The 8893-nt window shown below is 28.9% G+C and overlaps 1 pseudogene; it reads right to left on the reverse strand.

Annotated features, from left to right (window-relative positions):
• Positions 1-620: 620 nt before the first annotated feature.
• Positions 621-1348, reverse strand: LOC150031210 (B3 domain-containing protein At2g31420-like; annotated as a pseudogene).
• Between the last annotated feature and the right edge of the window lie 7545 nt (positions 1349-8893).

Here is an 8893-nt window from a genome sequence, read left to right on the forward strand (position 1 = left end):
AAAATAGAAATCAAAAAAATAAATTGGTTGCCAAGCAGACTCGTATTTAAAATTTATGAACAAAACTTGACCCTTAATTAGTTTATCAATCTAAATGGGTAAGAAATTTCATTAATCTTAGTTTTTTAAGATATAAACTAAATTGTTACAAATCCTAATCTAAAATGACAAAATTTATATTTATTAAAGTTTAGAGACTAAATTGTTATAAATTTGAAAGTATAAAAACTAAATTGTTATTATCATTAAAGTTTGAGATCAAATGATATTTTTAACAAAGTTAATTAGAGCTAAAATTGGCAATCTTATAGATAAAGGATGAAATTCAAAATTTACCAAAAAGACACACACACACAAAAAAAAAAAAAAAAAAAAAGGAGAAAGAAAGAAAGAAAGTCATAAATATTTTAGAAAAGGAAGTAACAAGAATTTGCCTAGGAACACCAATTTGTGAAATGAAGAAAATAGGAACACCAATGAATGCATTTAAGTTTTTGCCTCACATATCTGTTTTGGTCCCTAAACTATTAAAAAAATATTTATTTGGTCTCTACGGCTAAGTCTTGATAATGTGTTTTAGTCCCTAATCTTTCCTATCTTACATCAAAATACGTAATAAATTAGCAACGAACTAACTTCACCATTGCGAAGCAAAGACGATAAGCCTCAAATTCATCATCTTTTCTAAAGTTCCAAAGTTGAATATGTTCTCCACTTTTCAGTCCCATTTCCTCCACCAACGAATTCCACTGTATTGTCAAACAGTACACATCTCCACTTCCAATCTTCCACTTCTTCAAACAAATCATTCTTTCTTCAAGAACATCATCTAAAATCACCACGTTTATCCCTTTCTTGTTTTGGTTTTCCACTTCACTCAACATCTTCCTCTCTTCCTTTGTTGCAAAATCAAATAACAGTTTCTTTATCGGTAGGGATAAACGTCCTTGGTTCTTGTTTAAATCAGTATCTTGAAGTTGTTTCTGAATCACCAGTCTAATTTCATACCCACCCATCTCCACAATTCGATCTCTGAGTGTTGCCGACATCTCTGGAATCGTCAGATACTTGCGCTGTTTTGCCTTCTTCTTCCTCTGTTTCCTATGTTTCTTAGTCCTAGTCATTGGTGTTGGTGTCGAAGCTGGCTTCTTTCTTTTGTGGGTTTTGTTAACTTTTTTCGGTTCAATATGAGTAATAGTTTGTGAAAACTCCTTAGAATATCTGCAACCTCCAATATAGACAGGGGAATGACAGTTTCATTCTTGGGTTGTTCTTTCTTTTTGGCTCTGGATGATCTTCTTCTTCAAGGTATGTAGATTTGTTTTAAATTTGGAAGATCTAGATGCATTATTGTTGTTATTTCTTGCACACAAAAAAACTAGAAATCGAAACGGAGTGAATTGAACTGAATAGGAGATGAATGATGGGCATTTATTTATAGGAGTGAATTGAACTGAGTAGGAGACGAGTCGGACTAATCTCAAACTCCAGATATGTCAGGAAACTAAAGGAATTTAATTTCTAACCTTGATTTTCAATTCCTTTTATGATTTTCTTTGTTACTTCCATAATTGCATTGAGTTTTTAATGAAATTAGATTTTAATCCAAATATTTATCTATATTCTTGTTTTGAAACAATTATCTTTTTATTAATTTTTGTTCTTTTTTATATCTATCTCTCCCTATCTCTTCAAAGTGGGAGAAGAAAAATGATTGGAAATGTATTTTCATTCCCTCTCTATATATAATTTTAAACTCCACGGTGGTATTTTGGTAATTGGTATGACTCATTTAAAAGGTAAAAAAAAACTTGAGTTTGAAAAAGTTGAACATATTCCGCTTTGGGGCCAAATTTTGAGTCATCTATTCAAATATTATCCTACGATAAATTCACTTCTTTTTTTTTTTTTTTAGTACTACAGTGATGCTTTACTTATTTCAACAACTTTCTAAAGTTTCAGAATAATTTGTTGCATTTTTTTTAAGTAGAAGAGTTGAATTCTTAGTCAAATTTTAAAAACAGAAATACATTTTTAATTTTCAAAATTTGATTTGATGTTTGAAAACATGGATAAAAAATAAATAAAAACAATAAATTTAGATGTGGTAGGGGTGTTTGTAAGTATAATTTTCAAAACAAAAACAAAAAACCAAGGTTTCATTTGGTAACCATTTCATTTTTTGTTTTTGGTTTTTAAATTTAGGCCTATTTTCTCCTCATTTCTTGCCACAATTTACATCTTTTCAAGTATAATGATTGAATTCTTAGTCAAATTCTAAAAACAAACAAATTTTCAAAAACTATATTTTTTTTGTTTTCAAAATTTGGCCTAGTTTTTTAAACCACGTGTAAAAAGTATATACATAAAAAAGAAATTTGGAAGTGGAAGTAATGTGTATAGACTTAACTCTCAAACACAAAAACTCAAAAACTAAATCATTACTAAATGAGGCCTAAATGATTACAAAATAAGCCTAGTTTTTTTAATTTTCAAAAAACCAAATGATTGTCAAACATGTTTAAGAAATTCAATTTCATATCTAAAAATTTGATTTCTTTTAAAAAGCTTAATAAATTCAACTCAAATACGTTTTTTTCCGATGTTTACACCTAAAAGTTTGATTAACATGAGGGTAAAATAGTAATAACAAAAATACTAATAATGTGATCTTTAAAAAGTTATCATATTTACAAATTTTTAGTAAAATTGCTATATATGAAAATATATAAACCCAGGAATTGCTCCAAGGAGATCTAATACTTTCCATGAAAATCGTGCACGTAGGTTAAACATTTAGGGGTGTTTGGATTGAGGAAATTGGGATGGAAATAAGGGGTGGGAATGGATATGAGATACACATCCAGTAAAGTTTTGAAACTTTAAGCATGAGAATAAGCTATTCACATGTATTCCTTATATCAAAGGATGATACCCATCAAAAGTGTGGGTTTTCTTGATGTTCACTCTTTCTCCTCTTTTAATACATAAATTTATTCTTTTATTTTATATTATTAAAATTAATTATTATATGAGTATTAAATTAATAACTTAGAAAATTATATTAAATTTTAAATTATAATATTTTGAATTCAACTAATCTAGATTGATTAATTAATTTTATAATAAACCATAAAAAACCGATGAAATAATACTATTAATTCATTAATAAATTATATATGTAGTTAATTAATTATCATTATAATTAATATTTTGTGAGATTATTTTCAAGTATAATTAGTTTATCATTGATTAATTATACTTCATTATTTTTAATCATAAAATGTTATACTTATTTTTTAAAACTGATTTTGATTGTTTTATTAATTAATACATCATATAATATAAATTCATCAATTTGATACATCAAATTATGTAATCAAGTAACTTTAATTATAAACAACTCATTTTACAAATATTTGTAATTAATAATTTAATCAATATTACTATTTGATAATTGATTAGTTAATTTTGCTCAAAACTTTGAATTGAATTTATTGCTTATCAATTAATCTATCAAAATTTTATGGAGGTCTCCATGATTAATTTTATAAATAAAATTCAAACCTAATTTGTTACCACAAAATTTCGATAACATTCACATGTACAACCAAACACAGTCCTCCTTAATTCCTAGCAATCTTATTCTCAAGCTTTTTTATTCCTAGGCATACTTAATTGTTGGGCATCTTTAAAACCTTGAACCCAACCGTCCCTTACTGGTGTTTAGAACATGAATTCAACTAGTATATATAACTTAGTCCATTTAGTAACTATTTAGGCACGATTTGATAATTTGTTTTTGAAAGTCAAGTCTATATACACTACTTCTATCCCGAATTTCTTCATTTGTTATCTATATTTTATCGATGATTTGAAAAATCAAGTCAAATTTTGAAAACTAAAAAAAGTAATTCTTAAAAACTTGTTTTATTTTTTTTTTATTTTTTCTGAATTTGACTTATAATTTAACCATTATACTTAAGAAAAACATAAATCATTGTAAAAAGGGGAAAATAAAATTAATTTTCAAAAACTAAAAACAAAAAACGAAATGGTTACCAAACGGGGCCTTAGTCATTTTTTTTTAAAAAAAAAATTTAAGTCTAGTTCTTCTCCATTTCTTACAATGATTTGCATCTTTCTTATCTACAATGGTTGAATTCCTAACCAAATTTCAAAAACAAAACAAATTTTTAGAAGCTACTTTTTTTTTTTTTTTTAATTTTCAAATATTGGGTTCGTTTTTTTAAACTGTTGACAAAAAGTAAATAACAAATGAAGAAATTTAGAGGTGAAAGTAGTGTCTATAGACTTAATTTTCAAAAACAAAACATAAAAAATAAAATGGTCCAACTTAAGACCAAAATAGGCTTAGAGAAAGGAGATTGGCTTGGACTAGCCGAGACCAAGTCTCACAAAACACTTAATAAAGCGATACTATATGCATGTCTCGACTCAAGGGATATCTAAGGTCCAAGTATGACTAAAAGAAGGTGCTTGGTCTCCCTAACCTAAAGGAACATCTATAAATTTTTTTATTTGACTTACTTGGGTTGGGACGTAAATTTATAACATTATGATTTATGATAGGTTAGTGGTCGACGACAGTGAGTGGCAGTGGTTTGTTGCCAGAGGTGGGTGACAGAATACATCATAGTATCCAATGGCCATCGATAGCATGGGGAAGTGGTCGCCGGTGGTTATTGTAGCAGGGACTATAGGAAGTGAAGGTAGTGTGATGTTATTTAGATCGCTTTTATATAATCCGACAATTTGGAAGGAGTTTTCAATAAAACCCAAAAAAAAAAAAAAAAAACACTTTTTCTTAACTACAATTTGAATTATTTCTTTAAATATATATTTTAAAAAGTTGTTTTCCAATGGTTATCAAACACGACATATTTTTTGAATGATCAGCCTTTGGACTTGATGATCTTTTTGGATGATCGACATTTAGGCTTAATGATCTTCTTCGATAATCGACCTTTGGGCTTAATGATCAATTTGTGGACTCGTTGATCTTTTTAGATGATCAACCTTAGGCTTGTTTGTCGATTTTGGGCTTGTTGATCTAGATCGACCTTTGGCTTGTTGATTGACTTGGATCAGCCTCTGGCTTGTTGATCAACTTGGATCGGCCTCCGACTTGTTGATATGATTGGATTAAATCGGTCTCTGGCATGTTGATTAGCATGGATTAGCTTTTGGCTTGTTGCTTGTTTGGATTGGTCTCCAGCTTGTTGATCGACTTGAATTGACATCTAACTTGTTGATTAGCTTGGATTGGTCTCTAGCTTGTTGATTAGCTTAGATTGGCCTCTACATGTTGATCGTTTGGATTGGCCTTTGGCTTGTTGATTAGCTTGGATCGGCCTCTGGCATGTTGATTCTTTGGATCGGCCTTTGACTTGTTGATTAGCTGGGACCGTCCTCTGACTTGTTGATCGACTTGAATCGGCCTCTGGCTTGTTGATATGCTTGGATCATCCTTTAGCTTGTTGATCGACTTATGAGCTTTTTCTTGAGTTTAAAGAGACTGAATCTCTAGCTTATAAGTTGTGAAAAGATAATCAATTTGTTGAAGTCTTTTGGCCTTTGAATCTTCTAATAGTTTCATGCGAAAAATACCTTTTTGGTCCATAAGTTTTTAAGAATAGGCGCATTTGGTTCCCATATATCAAATTGGCTATTTTAATCCCTTGGTTTTCAAGAATAGATTTAAAAGGTCACTCAACTAATAAATTATATATTTTCTAATCTTTCCCACTTCTCTCTTCTCTTTCTCTATTGTCCATCTCCATGTCTAATCTATTTGTCTTTTTTTCAATTGAAAAAGATGATAAAATATGTTCACTTCTCTCCCTTCTTTCTCTTATCTAACTTATACTAGCAAACTTTCTAAATTCATTTTCATTTTCAGTTATATTCCAAACATAAAATTTCTAATACATTTAAATCATTATGTCTAAAACTTTCTTAACTTCAAATGGAGGTTAATCCAAATGGGTTGAATCTAAACAAAAATATAGAAATAAGATTAGAGTGAAAAAAAAAAGAAGATAAAAAGATAAAAAATCAATTAGCCGCACTGCAGTCTTCCCGCTAGTTAATGGAGATGGAGAGAAGAGAGAAAAAAAGAAAAGGAAGAAAGATGAGAAAGAGAAGTGAACAAATTTTATCATCTTCCTCCACTGAAGAAATGATCGACAAAGAGACATGGAGATGGAGAAGAGGGAAAGAGAGAAGAAGAAAAAGAAAGAGGAAAGAGAGAGGAGAGAGAGAAGTGGGTAAGATTAAAAAATATAATTTTTTTTCAAGTCATCTGGCCACATCATATTTTTAATTGATTATATGTTTAAATATAATAAAGTTGAGGGACCTTTTAAACTTATTCTTGAAAACTCAATGATTAAGCCAATTTAAAATATTAGGGACCAAACACAGCTATTCTTAAAAATTCGAGGGCCAAAAAGTTATTTTTCCCTAGTTTCATTCTTCAGTTCTTCAACTTGAGACCTTCCATCTTCAAACCTTGAGAAGCTTAAGTCTTGAGAGGTTCAAAGCTTTAGTCTTCAAAGCTTTCCATCTTCCCCAAAATGAAGGGGTAAGGTCTCAATCTATAGGGTCTTATATGGGCTTGAGCTCAACTGCTTTTGGGCCCAAATATTGAACTTGGGCTAAAGTTGGGTTTGAACCTAATCTATTATGTAGCCCAAATTTCCTTCATGAACTTGAATTGAGTTGGATCCGAACAACTTTAATTACTTGGTCCAGTTTGATTTATAATTATCATAATGGACTTGGACTTTCATTGTGATGACTTACAACTTATGATAAGCCAAAACTTCTCATTCAACATATGCTTTTCTTATTGCAAATTTGTTTCTTTTAACGTTAACTTTGAACTTGAACTAATTGTTTGACTCATTTGATAATCATTTGGTTTCTTTAAAATTAAGTTTATAAATTTTACTTTTAGTAATCAATTTATTTGTTTTATTACTTACTTTTTAAGAGTATTTTTTTAAAAAAAAATTGAAACTCTACAAAAGTAATTTTAACGATTTATATTATTTTTTTTTAGAATTTAGGAATTTAAATGTTTAGTAAAGGAAAAGGAATATGAGTGCCCGAAATAATAATAATAGTAGCAGCAGCCTCATTTGAATTACTTTTCCTTGGTTGCACATTCGTAATAATTAAGTGTGTTTTATTTTATTTATTTTACCATCAAGGTAAATCATAAACAATCAATTGTATTAGTTTTAGAGAAATATTTAATGTCTCCTGAGCCACATTCATATTCGTGCAACCCACCAAAATACCTAATCATAAGATATTACGTAGGAAGCTTTTATTTTCTTAAAAATATATAATTTTTAATATTTTTTTCTTTGTAATTGAAGGAGATGCATGAAAATGCGACACACTAGAGAGTAGAATCTAGACTACATTTTTTTTATAAACGAAAATCGTTTTAATTTATTATTGTTGTTGTTGAATATTTTTTAAAACTAGGTTAAATGCATACAAAATGTATAACTTGAAATATGATCTCTCTATAATCTACTAAAAAGGAATGGACTTGGACACCCACCCAGCCCCAACTGGCAACTATCATTTTACCCAAGAGAACTAAAGATTGATGGGCCTTACTTTCTCCAGTTTAAGTCTACATTGGGTTCATTATTGGGAAATAAATACATATGGGCTCTATGTATAACCATTTGGTCCATTTCCATATTAGTGCTGTTCATTCGAGAGCTTTTTACTTAATCAACAATTATATATATAATTCTTTTATAAGATAACTTAAATAAATAGGCCAATTATATAATTGTCTAAACTCTCATTTCTCTTACAAGATTGTTTTACACAAAAATCTAGTTCAATTTACTTCTCGTGGTTATGAACTTCCCAAAATGGTATTCATTGTGAAGACAATAATCGACAAGAAATTTTGAACGAGAAAACAAGATATAGTTAATATATATAATAAAATATATTTGATATATATTTGAAGTTTCTAGAAATAACTCAAATCTAGGACATTTATAAAATATATGGTGTATAAATCATCTTTCGTGTATAAAAAAAAACTCTTTTTTTTATTACAATAATTACAGGATGGAGGATTGAGTATCCACTCTCAAGAGAGATACATGTCAATTATCACTAATATAAATTTACTTTGACAATTATAGATTCATTTAAAGTTAGACTCGACTAGTTTCAATATAAGGTAAAACATTTGATGTTTACCTTCACCTTGTTTTTTTTTTTTTTTTTAATTTTTAGAAAAAAGAATACCTCATTTTCTTTATAATGCTACATGAACTAAAGGCTTATGGTCTGTTTGGATTGATTTTCTAAATGTTTATAAATATTTTTTTTGTACTTATAAATACTTATTTAAACACTTAGAAAGTTAATCTAAACAGACCTTACATTTGTCCAAATTAACCAATTTGGATAACCAATTAGAAAGTGGAGACTACCACATCTAATTATATTCTTTAGCACTAGTGCCCATTTTGCCACTACAAGAAATCTGGGCTTTGATGTAGGTTGAAAAAACTAAAAACGGATGTAAAATGTCGGTTTCTTAAAAAAAAAAAAAAAAGATAGTGGATCTTTAATGTCGGTTTTAAACTCATATTGTAAGTGTACCTATAACGTCAGTTTAAAACCGACATTATAGGTGACTCGCTCTTTTAAATCCCAATTTTTTTTTTTAATTTTCATTTTTTTGTTTCTCCCTTCCCCATTTTCATTTCCCTCTAACATTTTGTTTTCCTCTTTCCTAAATAAAGAATAAAATATAGTAAAAGAAAAAGAAAACAAAATCAAATCCTCTTCCTTGCTTTTGCACGCCGCACAACTCCCCATC

This window comes from Benincasa hispida, unplaced genomic scaffold (assembly GCF_027475165.1).
Source record: "Benincasa hispida cultivar pf3 unplaced genomic scaffold, pf3_genome.v1.1 HicScf14, whole genome shotgun sequence".
Taxonomy (NCBI): domain Eukaryota; kingdom Viridiplantae; phylum Streptophyta; class Magnoliopsida; order Cucurbitales; family Cucurbitaceae; genus Benincasa; species Benincasa hispida.